Source organism: Sapajus apella, unplaced genomic scaffold (assembly GCF_009761245.1).
Source record: "Sapajus apella isolate SASKATOON/1434 unplaced genomic scaffold, GSC_monkey_1.0 scaffold12, whole genome shotgun sequence".
Taxonomy (NCBI): Eukaryota; Metazoa; Chordata; class Mammalia; order Primates; family Cebidae; genus Sapajus; species Sapajus apella.
In genome coordinates this window covers 15,382,652-15,402,056 of record NW_022436952.1, presented here as the reverse complement: position 1 = coordinate 15,402,056, position 19,405 = coordinate 15,382,652, and the positions used below count along the sequence as shown (strand labels likewise).

Below are 19,405 nucleotides of genomic sequence, written 5' to 3'. Positions count from 1 at the left end.
AAACCTTCCAAAGCTCTTAAAGTTGTTTCAATCGACACAGATAGCTGAAAACTTTGTAAATGATCACAAAAAGCAAGATTCTAGGGAACGCATGTCTTCTGACAGATTGGACATTTGGACGACTGGTCATATGCCATAGCAGCCTGCTGCCACATGAAGTTGACAGACCCTGGTTGGACACAGTGTGCAGGTGAGTGGGGAAGCAGCCCAGAGACAGAGCTGCTTGAGCTGAAGGAAGAGGAGTGCCTCCATCTTGAGGCCACCTGGACTCCAGATTTTCAACCCAGGGCGTGACTCTCTGTTGTGCCCCCAAATGGAAGGTGATTTGTTGTGAAGAAGAGTGTAGATACCAAACTGTATTACACCCACTTTACACACACACTATCATGGACATCATATGTGCCACACCTATACACTATCATGTGTATCACGTATGTGGCACCTATACATATTTACTGTCACGTGTATACATATGACAGTGTACAGGCATAGTACACATACAGACATGTGGGCCAATCCCACATGAGGACAACTTGTCCTGGGTCCCTTGGGCCCAGTTCTGTCATACGTATGTCATATGGATACAAGGCACCCAGGACAAGTTGTCCTCAAGTGGGATTGGCCCACATACTTTGGGCATCCTCATCTCTGGCCCTGCCCCCTAAATGGTGACAGAGGTCTCCCATTATTGTGACCATCAAGATGCCCCCAGAAACTTCCAAATGCCAATGTTGAGACCCTCTTTGTGGGTATGGGGAGCTAATAAAGGGTTTGAGGGGCAATGTCACGTTGAGGCTGGTGGTGCAGAATGCCTGCTCTGGCAGTGGTGGAAGGATGAGTGGGGCTGGGGAGGACATTAGTGGCTATTGTATCACTTGAGAGGTCAGCAGTGGGAGGGCACGGGCTAGGCCCCCAATCTGTAGCAGAGCCCTTCAAGGGTTCCATACGATATCCATGTAGAGGAGAAACCAATCTATAATCATCTGGGCCTTTTGTCTAATTTTATTTAACAGCCAACTCGAAGTATTATTTTGTGGTTGGGCATGGTGGCTCATGCCTATGAGCATTGGGAGGCCGAGACTGGAGGGTCTTGAGACCAAGGGTTTGAGAATGGCCTGGGCGACACGTGAGACCCCGTCTCTAAAATAAACATTAAAAATATTTTTAAAGTATTTTTTGCATAATTTCAGTATATAGTGACTTTTCCAAAAGTGTAACTACCACATGAATGAAGGGAAGAGCCTCTGGATTCCTTGAATCCCCAGACAGATGGGCCCTGGACAGGTATGGGGTGAGGGACAGTCAAGGATGGGGTAGGGGTAGAATTTGGGCACTGGCAAACAGAGATATTCACTTTGGCCTGTAGTGCCACAGAGCCAGGACCACTGGGTCCCTTGATAATGAAGCCTTTGGCCTTTTCTTTCTTTTCTTTTTTTTTTAAGTTGGAGTCTCACTCTATTGCCCAGTCCATCTGGGCTCACTGCAACCTCTGCCTCCCAGGTCAAGCCATTCTCCTGCCTCAGCCTCCCAAGTAGCTGGGATTACAGGCACCTGTCACCACTCTTGGCTAGTTCCTGTATTTTTAGTAGAGATGGGGTTTCACCATGTTGGCCAGGCTGGACTGGAACTCCTGACCTCAAGTGATTCTCCCACCTTGGCCTCCTAAAGTACTGGGATTACAGGCATGAGCCATTGCTCCCAGCCACCTTTGATCCCTTCCCTATGTCCCTGCACTGGCTGACCTGGGATAACTCTGCCCCCGCCCCACCTTCTATCCCCAGTTCCAATGCACAACCTCCTTCCCAGCCTTCTCTTTCCTGGGTTGGGGAAAGGGGATGCCCAGTGGAGGTAGGCTGGGCTATGCAGCTGCCCCTGTAACTCAGTTTTTACGTCTCAGGGCTGGAGGAGCTCCTCTGTGGTCCCACTCAGAATATCTGAATGTTTGAGCATCTCCATTTCCTCTAGTGGGCTGGGTTGGCAGGGGGTGAGGGCGAAGGAGCTAGCCTCAGGTGGTTCTCAGGCTGACCTTCCAGGTTGGCCAGCACCATCTGCTTGACCCTGCTGCTGGGAACCACTTCTGGGGCATACCTGGAAAAGAGGGTCTCTGGCCTGAATGGTACCACTCCAACAGACAGCCCTTCTTGTTTCTGACTTATTGCCCTGCTTCCACATAGGGGTATATTCAAAGAGGTTTCTACAGTCAAATATTATTAAAAGGCAATTTATGTATTTATTTTTATTTTTGAGATGGAGTCTCATGCTGTTGCCCAGGCTGGAGTACAGTGGCACAATCTCGGCTCACTACAACCTCCATCTCCCAGGTTCCAGCGATTCTTGTGTCTCAGCCTCCCTAGTAGCTGGGATTACATGTGCCTGCCACCACGTCTGGCTAACTGTATTTTTAGTAGAGATAGGGTTTCACCATGTTGCCCAGGCTGGTTTCAAACTCCTGACCTCAGGTGATTCACCCTCCTTGGCCCCTCAAAGTGCTGGGATTACAGATGTGAGCCACCACGCCTGGCTCTTGAAAGGCAATTTAAGAATTTCCCGAAGTTATTAAAAAAATTTCAATTGGTGATTCTATCAAATTTTTTTCACCAGAGAACTAGAGAGAAAGAAGGAGAGGAAGCATGTCTTTGTCTTCAGACTGCTAAAACAGAATACCATAGACAACAGACATTGTCTACGGATGGCTTAAACAACAGACGTTTATTTCTCATGGTTCTGGAGGCTGGGAAATTCAAGATCAAGGTGCCAGCAGGTTCAGAGCCTGATGAGCATCCGCTTCCTGGTTCACAGACAGTGACTTCTCACTGTATTCTCAAATGGCAGAAAAGGGACAAGGCAGCTTGTCAGAATTTCTTTTATAAGGGGATTCTTCCCGTTCATGAGGGCTCCACTTTTATGACCTAATTACCTCCCAAAGGCCCCACCTTCAAATACCATCACACTGGGGATTTAGACTTCAGCATATGAATTCCAGGGGTATACAAACATTCAGTCCACAGCAACGCATGTGGGCTTCTTAGATCTCAGAGCTGCCTAATGGGGCCGATGCCATTATTTCCACTTTATGTGCATGCACACATGTATATTTGCAATCATGGCAGCTGCTTCCTAACACTCTACTTCCTTCTTCTAAACCCAGCTCTGGTATCCCCTTGCTCACCTTATATATCTGCTTATTTCTCTTTTACCTATTAAAGGGGATTCTGTCTTGGGCTTTTGGGCCTTTTCTGGGGAGGACAATTCTCCTCTTCACCCTTCACTCCAAATCTGCTCAACTGAGGCCCAAATAAGCAAAGACTAAATTCTCCTTGGGAGGTGTGGGACAGGCTGACTTTTTTTTTTTTTTTTTTTTTTGAGTTGGAGTTTTGCTCTTGTCACCCAGGCTGGAGTGCAATGGTGCGATCTTGGCTCACTGCAACCTCTGCTTCAGTGGTTCAAGCAATTCTCTTGCCCCCATCCCCTGAGTAGCTGGGATTACAGGCGACTGCCACCATGCCCAGCTAATTTTTGTGTTTTTAGTAGAGATGGTGTTTCACCATGTTGGTCAGGCTGGTCCCAAACTCCTGACCCCAGGTGATCTGCCCGCCTCGGCCTCCCAAAGTGCTGGGATTACAGGTGTGAGCCACTGTGCCTGGCCCAGGCTGACTTTTTGATAGGGTCATTCACTGCCTGTGGTGAGGTCAACATTATCCCAGCTGGACCTCCTATCACACCAGGCTTCCACATGCCCACCGACACGCATGGTCATACCTGCACTCTCACAGAAGCATCCACTTATGCTGCTTCCTGCCATTTCCATCACCTAGTTCTTTGATGAGCACTTTTATGCTTCTTCAATATCAAGTTCTGATATTCATAACCATGACTCTGATTAGCGAGACTTCAAAGCACCTATTGAATCATTAAAGAAAGATTAAATTATGTCCAGAATAGCTGAGCTAATTCAGATTCTCTGAAAATTGGCAATACAATACATTTCTACTTTACACAAGCCAGCACGTTCAGATTAAAACCAAGTAAAAGCACACCCGAGATAGACCACTCTGAATAGGCTGAGTCCCCCAGAGCCCATAAACACACAGGCACATCTGGGAATGAAGCAAAGAGCCAGAGTCCCATCCAGCCAAAGGCTGTCACTACCCCGTAAATCTCCCGGAAATTCACACAGCCGTTAATGTTTGCTGACATTGTGAGTGATGCTTTCATAATCACTCCCATCTATCTGGGCTTGGCCATGGATGGGGTCATTTGGTTAATGCAGGATTCCATCTTCATTGCCTTGTAACTAGTTTTTAATCAGCGATGATTGCTGAGCTGGGAGGCTGCGGGCTGGCTTGCCTGCTCCTTCCTCAGACAGTGCCCACTGATGTGTCCTGGCAATTAACCAGGGGTGGCGAGGGCAGCAGGACAGCCAGGCTGGCTGATGCGGCCATGTGCCCCATCCCTTGTTCCGTGGGGTGGGGGTGCTCCTTGGTCCCCATCCACCTTTGGAGGGTTGGCAAAGGACATCAGCAGACACAGGGATGGCCCTCAAAGAGGCATCTATTTGGACGATTGCTTTCAGCTCGCCCAACAATTTAATCTCCCAGGAGGGCAGAGAAAATGACCAGTGGATCAGCCACTCTGAAATAAATTCTGACCATCAAAGAACTGACCGGCCAACTGGAAGTGATAAGAATCTTGAGGGAAAGGGTATAATACTATATACCCTTTATAACACTGCACGAAGGCTTAGCATGCGGAAGTATCTCTTAGACTTGAGGGAGGCAGGGCGCAAGACATTCAGAAAATAATATACAGTTATTTCTTCATATGACAAGACTGAAAGGGAGGATGGCGTGAGAGGGTGAGAAAGGTATTACCGATGCACTTCTGATTGGGCCACTCTCAAATGACCCTAATGAGGAAGAGGTGGGGAGTGTCTCTCACGGTCCCAGTGATGGCCAAACAAGCACGCGCACACACACACACACACACACACACACACACACACACACACACACGCTTCCTTGTATCTATTTCTAGAACCTTATACAAGAAACTGAAGAGAACAATTGCCTCTGGGGAGAGGAAACTTGCTGCTGAGGGATGGAGAAGGGAACCTTACTCCCTATATCTTCTGAATTTTGAAACACATGACTTGACTGTATTATCCATTCAAATGAATACATAAAAAAGCAATAAGGAGCATTTATAGGAGACAGAAAGAGGGCCACAAACTCAAGGGAGCATAGAAGAGGGCAGCCAGACCCATGAGAAGCAACCCAAAGCCCAGCAAGCAGTCATGTAAGGCACACCCTGCACTTCAGACAAAAGGCTTTTGTTGGGCAATCCAGAGCAAGATGGAGATCAAAGGAAAAACAGGCCTGCTACAGGGGTCATGTTATCAGAGGACACTGGAGGTGTCTTGGGAGCTGAGGGAAGGTGAAGAGAGGGAGGCTCAGCCTCACACAGCTGAGGCAGGGGCAGGCCAGGGAGCCACTGGGGAAAGGTGCTCCCCAGTGCCCCACAGCGTGTGGGTAGTGGAAGTGGGCAAGGGAGGGAGGAGGGTCCTCGACAGCGGATGGGACATGTCTGCTGTACACTGTCCTTTTTTCACATCCAACCAGGAGCAGGCAGAGCTCCTCCTGCTCAGAGGGAGGGTGGAGACAGGTAGCTCCCAGTCTGCCCTCAGCCTAAGAGGCTGGTCCAGTGTCTGGCGATTTGCTGAGTAAGGAAGAGAGCCCTGAAGATGAGGCAGGATGACAGGAGGGTGGCAGGGCAGAATCCTGCTGAGAGGTCTCTGTGGGAGAGTGTGGCAATGCCAGTGAGCAAGCCAGAGACAGGGAGGTGAGCAAGTGTGACAGCCGTGAGTATGGGAAGCAGTGAGGGAGGGAGTGAAGGCATGTGGGTGGGTGTGGTTCAATGGTTTGGCTGTGTCCCCACCCAAATCTCATCTTGAATGGTAGCTCTCATAATTCCCACATGTTGTGGGAGGGACCCAGTGGGAAATAATTGAATCACTCCCCACCATACTGTTCTCATGGTAGTGACTAAGTCTCAGGAAATCTGATGTTTTTATAAGAGGAAACCCCTTTTGCTTAGCTCTCATTCTCTCTTGTCTGCCACCAAGCAAGATGTGCCTTTCACCTTCTACCATGATTGCGAGGCCTCCCTGCTACATGAAATTGTGAGTCCACTAAAACTCTTTTTCTTTATAAGTAACTCAGTCTTGGGTATGTCTTTATTAGCAGTGTGAAAATAGACTAATACACTGAGTGACTCAGAGATGGGTAGGGTGACTTCAAGGGGGTGGAAGTTAGTATGAGGGAAGCAGTGGGAAGGTGGGAACGGCAGGATAAGTGTGAGAGCAAGAGTGTGACAGAGTGAGTGTCTGCAAGTGAGGGGGAGAGAGTGTGGGCGAAGACTGAGCAGGAGTGCGTGAAGCTGTGAGAATGTGGGAGTGGGAGGGGCCACAGGTGTGAGTGAGAGTGAGGGCTGAGTGTGAGTGAAGTGAGTGTGAGTGGGTCCATGGGAGTGTGTGAGGGGTGTGAGTTTCAGAGGGGTGAGTGCAAGATGAGTGTGAGGGCACAGGTGAATGTAAGGATGAGTGTGGGACTGTGTGAATGAGAGGATTTGACTGTGCATAAGAAGAGTGTGTGTGTGTGTGTGTGTGTGTGTGTGTGTGTGTGTGTGTGTCCTGCTGGCAAAGATGAAGACAGGCTGTTGATGGGGTGGGGTCTGACCAGGCACTTCCCATCTCACACTCAACATATCTGCTGAGGACCTTCTATGGTCTAAACCTGACAGCCACTCCCCAGCTCACAGTGAAGCTGCACGCTGGTCCCATGGAATATTCTCCTAGGCTCATCATGCTGCATATTAAATTGCTGATGTGTATCGAATTACAGAGAACGTGTGCAATGTAAAGGAGGAGAGTCGGGGTGTGCCAAGAGTTTGGGGAAGAAGGATGGGTAGGACTGGGTGAAGGAAGAGAGGACAGCTGGTCACATTACCCCTTTACTCGGATCTGTATCACCCCACTGGCCACTGACCAAATGCTGAATTCTGTCTTTATTTTTTAAATTGTTTATTTTTTAGAGATAAGGTCTTGCTCTGGCCCTGGCTGCAGTGCATGGGCGCCATGGTAGCTCACCACAGCCTTGAACTCCTGGGCTCAAGTGACCCTCTTGCCTCACCCTCCCAAGTAGCTGGAACTACAGGCACATGCCAGCATGCCTGGTTAATTTTTAACTCTTTTGTAGGGAGAGGGGTCTTGCTATGCTGCCCAGGCAGTCTGGAACTCCTCAAGCAATCGCCTGCCTTGGCCTCCCCAAACATTGGGATTACTAGCATGAGCCACTGAGCCCAGCCCAAATTCCAAAACCTTTAATATGACATTCAAGATTTGAGGTAATCCTGGGGAGTGAATGTGACTTTTACTATTAAGTATATTGGATTGCTCTGGTTCCATGGTCTGCCTTGGCTAGAGAGGGTTCCCCTCAGCTCCACACTCAGCCTTCCACGCTGGGCCGTGACACTGCTACTCCGCCATGACAGGCTCTCCCAACATGGGGGGAGGAAGGAGGGAGGAAAGACATCCTTCTTCCTGTCTGCTTCCTGTTCCAGGCAGCATGCCTCAGCAGGGGGCTTCACCTAGTAGCAGCAATAGGTTCCAGTCTCCAGCTTCTTAGGGGGGTGTTAGGAACTGAATGTTTGTCTGTCTCCCTAAATTCCTATGTTGAAACCCTAACCCCCAGTGTGGCTGTATGTGGAGGTGAAGCCTCTAAGGAAGTAACTAAGGTTAATAAGGTCGTAAGGGTGGGACCCTGATCTGACAGGATTAGTGTTCCTATAAGAAGGGACACCGGAGAGCCCTCTCTCTCTCTCTCTCTCTCTGCCACACACACGCATGCGCGCGCGCGCGCACACACACACACACACACACACACACACAGTGAGGAGAAGCTGTGTGAGGAAACAATGGAAAAAGTGGTCATCAACAAGCCAGGAAGAGAGCCCTCACCAGAAACCAGATCAGTCAGCAACCTGATCTTGGTCTTCCAGTCTCTAGAACTATGAGAAAATAAATGTCTGTTGTGGAAGCCATCCAGTGTATGGTATTTTGTTATAGCGCCCACAGCAGATTAACATAGGGATTATCCCTAGAATCATCCTTATGATGCCCCTCAGAGGTTTTTAACCAAGTCCTTATGTTAATTTACCTCCGTTCACAGAGAGCTCTGCTTCTGGTTTCCTGATAAGACCCTGACTGATCCAGAAGCTGTGGGGGAGACAGAAGAGATGGTGCCTACCAGTCAAGGGCAGGAACCTCCAGGCTCAGACAGGACTCTGGACCTGTCTTCTTTGCCTCACTGCATTAGGCTGTGCCCTGAGCCTCATCTTCAGAAAATGGAGGGAAGCAAGTCCTGGGTGACCACAGGATCCCTGCAGCCCAGCTCCCCCAAGGTCTTAATGAAGCACCATTACATCTCTCAGCTAATATAGTCCCCAGGAAAGGGACAGGGCAGATAGATGGCAGAGGGGGACTGAATCACACACACTAGCTAGGCCACACAGCTAGTTAGCAATAAATGCAAGCCTGGGACTCTTCCTCCCAACATGCCACCCCTCCCACAAAGACCCAGAGGCTCCCTGTCTCCTCCTGACTTTTAATTCAAAAGGTAACAGTTCCCACACTATTAACTTGCTGTGTGACTTTTCTCATGTTACTTTTCTCTGAGTCTTGGTTATCTCATTGGTTAAGTGAAGCTGGTAAACTAGATGTTCTCAAAAGGATTTTTCAGCTATGACATGCTGTGTTTCGGTGATTTTTTTCTCAATGAAACCAAAGGGTTCAATTGTCTCCCCAAAGATTTTCCATTTTCTATGCTCAGATTTTGATTTGATGTAATTATTGCACTTACATTTAGTGTAAATTCACATATTTATTGCATGAGTTAATTATTAAGCATTGGCATAGTACTTGCTGAACTTGAGGATATATACGTTGGTTGGGACAAGGGGTGAGTTAAGCAACCAGATGTCTGGGACTGCAGTTAACCTATCAAGTCAGGGAGTTTACAGAACTTAAGTCTGGTTAAACCAAAAAGGGGCCAGGGATTCTAAGACCGTGTTGTATACTGATGAGCTACCTTAATCTGCCTATGCCTAGAGAGTGTTGTACAATCTGTGATAGGTTTAGCATGAACATACTTTCAATGTCTGTCTTAATTTTATTTGCATTTAACTTTCTCCTAAAAAAAGGGTATTTTGCCAAAAAGTGGCAAAACTGGTAATTACCCCCTTTCCCATAGCCTGGAAAAACATGGAGCTTACACTGGGTTTTGTCCTCCACGTAACAAAAGCCCTAGCTTTCGGGAGGAGGGAAGGAAACAATTTGGGACCAGATTAAGAATCTCCTCCTGCTGGGAGAGGGGCAGATCACAACACCCAGGGACAGGACTAAGGCACAGGCACCCAAGGAAGGCCTAAGGCTAAGAATGAAGCAGAAACACTGAGAAAAACTCTCTGGCAACTCAGCCTCCACCTTAAGAATAAGAAAATACTATGGGAATTTAAAGCTGGTGGTGCACTGAAGATGAAACCCAAACCTAGAGCAGCAAAACCCAGATCCAAATCAACTTCTGACTAGATTGACTCAACCACCCACATAAAGGGGTAGGCAAACTTTGAGCAGTATACAGTAAATAGTTTAGGCATTGTGGGCCATGTGGTCTCTGTTGCAACTGTTCAGCTCTGCTGCTGAAGCATGAAAGCAGCCGTAGACAATATGTAAATAAATGGACATGGTTATGTTCCAATAAAACTTTATAGACACTGAAATTTGAGTTTTATATAATTGTTTTGTGTTGCATAATTATTATTCTTTTGATATCCATTCAATACATTAAAAAATATAAAAATCATTCTTAACTCATAGGCCATACAAAAATAGGCAACAGCCCTGATTTGGCCCAAGGACCATAGTTTGCAGATCCCTTGCCTAGGCGAAAAAGAGGCATGCATATTTACTTCAGCCTTTACTGTTCTAAAGATGTTTTGCTTTCAATCAAAAGTCATGAGACACCAAACACAAGACAAACAACCCATTGTCAAGAAACAAAGCAGCCAACAAAACCAGATTCAAATATGACCCAGATGTTGAAGCCATCAGACAGGAAACTTAAAGTGACTATGCTTACTATATTAAAGGCTAGAGTGGAAAAGATGAACAACATACATGAATAGATGCAGAATTTTAGCAGAGAGAGGGAAACTACAAGCAAGAGTCAAACAAATGCTAGGATATAAAAGTAACAGACGGATGTCTTTAACTGGCTGATCCATAACTTGATACAATTTAAGAAAGAATCGGTGAACTTGAAAACAAGTCAATAGACTGGGAGGCCGAGGCAGGCAGGCCAAGAGTGTGAGATCAGCCTGGCCATCATGGTGAAACCCCATCTCTACTAAAAATACAAAAATTCAGCCAGGCATGGTGGCACACACTTGTAATTCCAACTAGTTGGGAGGCTGAGGTGGGATGATCGCTTGAACCCAGGAGGTGGAGGTTACAGTGAGTCAAAAATCATACCACTGCACCTTGGCCTGGGCCGAGAGAGTGAGACTCTGTCTCAAAAAAAAAAAAAAAAAAAAAAAAAGGACAACAGAAATTGAACAAATTAAATACAAGGAGAGAAAAACAGTAAAAAAAAAAGAGTACCCAACAGGTGTGGAAGAATATCAAATGGTCAAATATTGTGTAATTGAAATCTCAGAAAGAGAAGAGAAAGATAATGGGACAGAGGAAATATCTGAAGAAATAATGGGTGAGAATGTTTCCAAAATAATGAAACCACAGAAAGAAGTTCAAAGAGTCTCAAGTAGAATAAATTAAACAAACAAAACAAAGACAAAAAATAAATAAATAAAAGCCCATGCACACATCTAGACACAACGTAATTAAACTGTTGAAAAGCAAAGACAGGATAAAGAGAAAGAGAGGTAAAATTAAGGAAAAAATAACAATAGATTTAGCATCAAAATTACGTGAGCCTGAAGACAATGGAGTGACATCTTTAAAGTACTGAAAGGAAACAAAACAAAACCTGTCAACACAAAATCCTATCCTGAGCAAAAGAATCTTCCAAAAGTGAAAGAGAAACACAGTTTTTCAGACGAACAAAAACTGAGAATTAATTACCAGCAGATATGCATTACAAAAAATATTAAAGGAAGTTCTTCAGGTGGAAAAAATAAGATATCCCCCCAAAAACTTGGATTTACACAAATAAATTAAGGTGACTGGAAGCGGTTAAAATAAAAGTACATATGAAAGGGTTTCCCCTTTATTTTCATTCCCTCTAAAACATAATTGATTGTCTAATATGAATTACTATTGGGCCTAAAGAAGAAATAATGCTAATTCTACATAAACTTTTCAAAAAATAGAAGAGAAAGAACTATTTTCGAACTTGTTTTATGTGGCCATCACTAATCTGATACCAAATAAAAGACAATAACAATACAAATTAACATAGACACAAACATCCTTAAGAAAATATTAGCAAACAGAATCTAGTAATATGTAAAAAGGATAATATATCATGACCCAGTGGGCTTATATTGGACATACAAGGCTGGTTCAACATTTAAAACTTAGTTAATATAATTACAATATCAACAGATTAAAGTATAAAAATAATATGATAATTTCAATATGTGCCAAGAACATTTGACAAAATTAAACAACCATTTATGCTCAGCATCCACACAACCATTATGCTCTCAGCAAGCTAGAAATAGGATAGAACTCCTTAACTCAATAGAAGACATTGACAAAAAACTTACAGCTAACGTCATAACCAATGGTGAAAGATTGGCCACTTACCTCTAAGATAGGGAATGAGTCAGGGATATTTGCTGTTGACATTCTTGTTCAACATTGTGTTAGAGATCCTAGCCAGTGAATAAGACTAGAAAAATAAATAAAAGGCTTACAGCTTAACAAAAGACAGAAATGAAACTATTTTCAGACAGTATGATTATCTACATAGAAAGTTCCAACGAATCTACAAAAAAGCTGCCAGAATTAATAAGGGAGTTTAGCAAGGCTGAAGGTCAAAATACAAAGTTCAACTCTATTTCTGTAAGTGAGCAATTAATAACTGGCATTTAAAAAAAATTAAGTACTCTTTAGAATAGCACAGAAAAAAATAAGTTATGTCCAACAAATTATGTTCAAGGTCTATATGTTGAAAGCTAAAAACATTGATGACATAAAGTTAAATAAACAGAGAAATGTCCCTTGTGTATAGATTCTAAAACTCCATGTTGCTAAAATGTCAATTCTCTTAAAATTGATCCATAGATTTAACATAATTACAATTAAAACCCTAGCTACATTATCTTGTAAAAATCTACAAGCTCATTCCAAAATGTGTATAAAAAACAAAAACTAGAGTAGCCAAAACAACACTAAAAAATACCACAGTTGGTGGGTTCACTCTACCTGATTTCCATATTTAAGTATAAAGATACAACCAAGACAGTGTGGTATGGCAATATAGATAGATAGATAGATAGATAGATAGATAGATAGATAGATAGACAGACAGACAGATAGAAGAGAGAGAGAGAGAGAGAGAGAGAGAGAGAGAGAGAGAAATAGATTAGTGGAACAGACAGAATAGAGAATTCAGAAAGACCCACATGAATACAATCAACTGATTTTTGACAAAGGTACAACAAAACTCAATTTAATAGAGAAAGGATATTCTTTTCAACAAATGATGCTAGAACAATTGGATTTCAATATGTGGAATAAAAGAAAAACCGTAACCCATACCTCACACCGTACATAAATGTTAACTCAAAATGGACCACAGACCTAAATGCAAAATGCAAAACTATAAAAGTTGTGGAAGAGAATATAAAATTGTTGTACCTTGAGTTAGATTTCTTAGATATGACACTAAAAGAACAATTTAAAAAGATTGATAAATTGAATTTCATAAAAATTAAGAACTTTTGCTATTTGAAAAACATTAAGAGAATAAAGAGACAAGCCAAAGACTGGGAAAAATATTTGCAAGCACATATTTGATAAAGAACTTGTATCCAGAATATATACTCAAAACTTAATATGAAAACAAATAGCCCAGTTAAAAAAATACAGAGAGACAGACAGAGTCTTGCTCTGTCACATAGGCTGGAGTGCAGTGGTATAATCTTGGCATATGGCAGCCTCAACCTCCTGGGTTCAAGTTATCCTCCCACCTCAGCCTCCCAAGTAGCTGGGATTATAGGCGCACAGTACGATGCCCAGCTGATTTTTGTATTTTTTGTAGAGATAGGGTCTCACTATGTTTCCCAGGATGGTCTTGAACTGGCCTCAAGAGACTCTCCTGCTTTGTCCTCCAAAAGTGCTGAGATAACAGGCACGAGCCACCATGCTCACCCTACCCAATTTTAAATTTGGGTGAAAGATTTGAGCAAATACTTAATCAAAGAAGATATCCAGATGCTGATAACATGCAAAAAGATGCTCAACATTATTACTCATTAGAGAAATACAAATTGAAATCACAATAAGATACTACTACAAATTTATTAGAATGACCAGAAAAACAAAACCTAACAATACCAAGTGCTAACAAGAATGCAATGTAACCAGAAGTCTGAAAAATGTCTGGTGGGAATGCAAAATATTGCAATCACTTTGGAAAACAGGTAAACTTTAAATATATGCTTGCCATATGACCCAATGTCTTTGTCCTAGATATTTAGTCAAGAGAAGTGAAGAATTACATTCACCAAAAACCTGTCTACGAATGTTTGTAGTGGCTTTATATATAATTGCCAAAATCTGGAAACAAATTGGGTATACCTATATAACAGAAAACCAACTCAACAATAAAATAAAATAAAATAATTAAGTACTTATTATTAAATACTTATTATAGTATACCTATATAACAGAAAACAAACTCAGCAATAAAATAAAAATAATTAAGTACTTGATACACAAAACATTGATGAATCTCAAAATGCATGCTGAGCAAAAGAAACCAGACACAAAGAATCCATCCTGTTTGATTTGAGTTATATGAAACTCTAGAATAGGAAAACTAAGCTACAGGGACTGAAAGTAGGTCAGTTATTGTCTGGGACCAGGGATGCCAGTAAGGAGCTCAAGAGAATTTCTGAAATGATAGAAAGGTTCTCTGTTTTGACTATGCAGGGAGTTAAACAGATGTATGCATTTGTCAAAACTCATGGAATTGTGTGCACTTAAAATGGATGCATTGTATTATATGTAATTTTATACCTCAACGTATCTGATTTTTAAAATTCATTATTGTCTTTGGAAGGTAGGAAGGATTGTGGCCTTCAACCTATTGTATTTAGTGCTTATGTGAAACTAGTTTCTTTCTCCCAGAGGGATATCACTACCCCTGTAGCTTCTGATCACAGGACTACTTTGACATGCTACTAGCTACCTTTTGCTCCTTCTATCAAAATCATTGCTTACCCTTTTTCTTTTTCTATTAATTCAATTCATATTTTATTATTTAAAAATGGAAATAGTTTTAAAATGAAAAAGTGGTATTTTTTCTTTTAAAATGTAGTGAGAGAGAATATACTATTAATAAGAGAAAACCCACATATCACTGCATACAATTGAGTCTCTCTTCCCAGACTTTCTTGTATTCCCCTTTTTAGAAAGCTAATTTTAAAGTCAATTTTTATCTCAGTTGAATATACAAATCCACACTTCTTTTGAAAATTTAAAAAGGACAGGAAAAGCCAGAATCCTCTTTGACCACTTACCTATTCCCCATTTCACCAGTCGAGATGTAATTATTATTACTGGAATGTGGACCATTCTAGCTCTTTTAAAAATACTTTTAAAATTTTTGTTTTCATACATTCACACTTAATTTTTAAAAATTATATCCTACAGAATTTTCAGTGAAATCTTTAAACATATTTTTTGGGGGATGTCCCGTCTTCCTATCCCCCTCTACCACTTGTCTTATTTCTCAACCCTACATTCCAGGAGCCCATGTAAACAACCTAGAGTGTACCCCCTTCTTTGTGCCCATGTCATCATACATGTGATGTATATACATATATTTATCTTCACACATACACATATGTAGGAGTTTTCGTTTGTCTCTGTGTATGTACATTTATAGGCACACACATACATATGTATTTTTCAAAGATATTTTACCTTATTCAGCTGTACTTTATACATTTCTTCAAGCCACTTGTTAGATTCTGAGGTTACCTGTTCTAATAGCTGCCTAATTTTCTATGATATGTATGTATATTGATACTTTATTCCATAGTTTCCCTAGTGATGGGGATTTCAACCATTATTATAGTGCATATACCTCTCTTATAAAGTTTGTCCCTAAATATTTTTTTCCTATGTCCATTACTAAGTGCTTATGACTGGAGAGGAGGAAGGCTAGTGGGTTTTGTATATTTATCTTATATCCAGCCACCTTGCCAAAGTTTCTTGAATTTTAGTAACAATTTCACTGTATTCATTTTGTTTTACTGCAATCTCTTAAAATTTCTAGAAATAATATCATCTTTGTCTCTTCCTCTCAATGTTTGTCTTTTTATCTTATTTTAAAAAGATTTAAGATAATAATATTAATAGTGACAGCAGCACCCCTACAACAAATTCCTTAGTTTAATTGAAATAGGTTTTGTGTTTCACAATTAAGATTAATCTTGGTTTGGGAAATATTAATAGTCTTTTGGCAAACAGTGTTTTCTGTTTAAACTTTCCATGGTATTTTTATTAGAAAGAGTTGCCATATTTTTCAAATATTTTATCAGCAAATATTGTTATGATCACACAGTTTTCCTCCTTTAGTTTGCTAGTATAACAGATGTTGGCAGATTTCCTGATGTTGAAATGTTTTTGAATTATTGAAAAAAGTCTTGTTTGGCCTTATTAAATTACACTCTTGATATACTGCAGAATTTTACTTGTTAAAATCATATTTCAAATTTTTACATCTGAGCTCCTAAGTCTGTAGATATATTATTTATTATTGTATTGGGTTTTGGCATCAAAGCCATGTGTTTTATAAAACAGGAGAGCTTTCTTTCCATACTTTCCTATCATCCTAAATGGCACTGGAATTATTAGTTTGATAAAACTCATTTGGATCCAGTCTATTTTTCAGAATTATATCTCTGTCATTTCAGTATCTTTTGTGATAATAAGTTTATCCTGGTTTTCCACTTCTTACTGGTTTTGGTAATTTATATTTGCTAGGAAATTTTCTGATTCCTCTGAATTTTTTGGTTTGTTGCCAATATTCATTCTTTTCCCTATTATCACCTTTCATATTCCTAATATCATATATTTTTGTTTGTTTCCCCTTTATTCACAGGGATTTGTCTATTTTACTACTCTTTATAAAAATACAGCTTTTGGGCTTATGTTTTCTATGCTATTGCTTTCAGCTTCTATTTATCAATTTCTTTTTTCTAGTATTTTTGGTTGCTATTGGCTACCTTATGAAGGAGAATAAAATATTCCCTCACACACACACACACAAATCCATCTGAAGGCATTTAAAGCTTACGTTTTTCCTCTGAGTACAGCTTTGGCTATATGCTATTCAGTTTGGGTATAATGAGTGTTTTTTTGTTGTTGCTTTCTAGGCAGTTTGTAATCTTTAACTTTTCTCTCTGATCCAATAGAACGTTTCTTAATTTTTACAAAGTTATAATATTTAACGCCACATTAATTATTTGTTTCTAAATTTTTTGGGGGTGGGGAGTGCTAGCCAAAATTTATTTTTGTGTATGTTCCATGAATATAAACCAAAAAACGTGCAACCGCTATTCAAAGATCCTAATATAGAGCCATCAGATCAGGCTTACTAATTGCATTATTAAATTCTTCTATGTCTTTATTTATTTTTTAACCCCAACCTATATAAGCACTGAGACTATGTCTTTTTGTCTTTAAATATAATTCTAAGAGAGGTATATTAATCTAATTGTATTTTTATTTTTTATCAAGTTCCCTGCATTTCTAGTGTCTTCTAACTTAAAGTCTTCAGTTCTTCTGGTACTTGGGACATAGAGTTTACTGCCACTATATCTTCTTAATATATTATGTCTTTTGTCATTACATAATATGCGGTGGAGTGTTTTTTTAAATTCTACTCTGCCTGATACTGACATTTCCATTCTTGCTCTTGTTCTTTGTACTTGCCTATTTTCTTTGTCGCCCCTTTATTTTTAGCCATTTTCATCACCTTAAGTGTGTTTCTATACATAGCACATAACTGGGTTTTGTTTTTCCCAAACACATCTATTTTGTAATGAGAGAAAATTCCATCCACTCATATTTAGATAATGGTAGATTCACTTCATCTCATTCCTTCCATCCTACTTTGTGTGTTATTTATTTTACATTGTTGTTTCTCCTTTTTCCTTCTAGTTTTTGCTGATCTGTTTTCTATTTAATTTTTTAATCTTTTTCTCCATGAAACACTAAAACAGGAAAGTTTGTTGTTCTCTAGCTTGGTATTGTCCTGCCTCTTTTTTGGTGCATTTTGTTGACTCAGGTAGGCACTTAGGTTAAATCCTCACTCCCACCCTCCCAGGCACACTCAACACTGACGCTGATATTTGTCATCAGGCTTGAACTCAGGGGCAGCAGGATGTATTAGAGATGGGATTTCATTCTGCCACTCACCAGCTGTACAACCATGGGCAAATTATACACCTTAATTGAGCATTACAATGTAGATGGTCACATGGCTCATGTAGGACTAACCAGGACATGCATATGATCCACTGGCATAGAGTTGGTGCTCCTGTTCCCTGCTCTATCTCTCCTTAGGCTTCTGGGCTGGGTTTGGGCCTCCCCTTTCTTTGAGCTGAGCAATCAGGATGAGGAGGATGGCCATGATGCCTGGCCTCATGTGGCTGGCTCACTTCTCTCAGAATTCCTAAAAGGGATTTCTTACATCAGCTCCCATTAGCCTTTCATTTCCGTGGGGAAGCAGGGATTATACTTTTCTCTCCTTCCCTTAAACAATGTAACAAGACACTGCAGAGTGCTGCCTGTGAACACACAGGAGGTGGGCCTGGAACCCAGTGCTCCTGCCTCCAGCTCCAGATAAAGGAATGTATATTCTACTGTCTCCTCTAGGACCCCAGTGTGGCAGAAATGCCTTAAAGTTGTTAGTGTTCCAGCTTTTTTATTTTTATTTTTTTTATCTTTTGAGATGGAGTCTTGCTCTGTTGCCCAGGCTGGAGTGCAGTGGCACAATCTCGGCTCACTACAACCTCTGCTTCCTGGGTTCAAGTGATTCTTCTGCCTCAGCCTCCTGAGTAGCTGGGATCGCAGGGCGTGCCACAATCCCTGGCTAATATTTATATTTTTAGTAGAGACGATGTTTCACTATGTTGGTCAGGCTGGTCTCCAACTCCTGACCTCATGATCTGCCCACTTCAGCCTTCCACCTCACGCCTGGGATTACAGGCGTGAGCCACCATGCTTGGCCGGATCCAGGTTTTTTTTAGAATTTGTCTAGTTGGTTTTCTGGTTTTCACTGGAAAACCCATTTTTTAAAAAAGATAAATTTGTTATATGCAGGAGACAGGAAATTGGAGGAGGGACCCAAGAAGGTCATGTCCTGGAGACTACAGCTTTCCTTGGGGCCTTGAGGAAGCAGCTAAGCGACACTGGCAGGCCCATGTTTCATCCCTTGCACACCTCTTGGCCTGGTGTTTCTCCCCATGGCTTCAAAGCTGAGGAATCCTCTGGTTCAGAGCACGCTGTCGCTGTCATCACCAGGTCTTGGAACTTGCCCTTAATGTTCTGGGTCTCAAGTCTTCTGTATCCTCTCGCTTGTCTGGTAGAGAGAGGGTGGAAACTATTGTAGATGATCTATCTCTGTATCTTTAGTTTTGTGATTCTAATGATTTCCAGTAGGCAAAACTTTAAATTCCTTGAAGGCAGAGGTCTGATATCCATTCAGACCTCCTACTCAAGGGTCGTGAAATGTGGTTTGGTGCCTTCTCCCATGTGCTGTTGATAACTGAGGGCAGCACCTGGAAGACCCTTAGCTCCTTCCACCATTTGGGTTCTCTGATCCGCAGGACCTTTGGGGTTTACTCCCTGTCTACCCATGGGTTCTGTGTACCTTCTGCTGTTAATCTACCCCACTCTCCCATCTGCTCTTCCATCTTAGTGCTCTCTTGCCACTTCATAAAAATGGTGCCACAAGATCCCTGGGGGACAAGGCAGGGCTTCTTCCCTGCTGGAGGTCCATGGCCAACATTCATGCTGAGGGGTGAGGGTGGCAGGTGCGATTTGATGATACCCTCCCCCCCCAAGCAAAACAACAGCTCTCCCAGACCC

The 19,405-nt window shown here is 41.9% G+C and overlaps 1 pseudogene; it reads left to right on the top strand.

Moving 5' to 3' along the window:
- The first annotated feature begins 18,551 nt into the window (after positions 1-18,551).
- LOC116553552 lies at positions 18,552-18,606 on the top strand (annotated as a pseudogene).
- Positions 18,607-19,405: the final 799 nt, after the last annotated feature.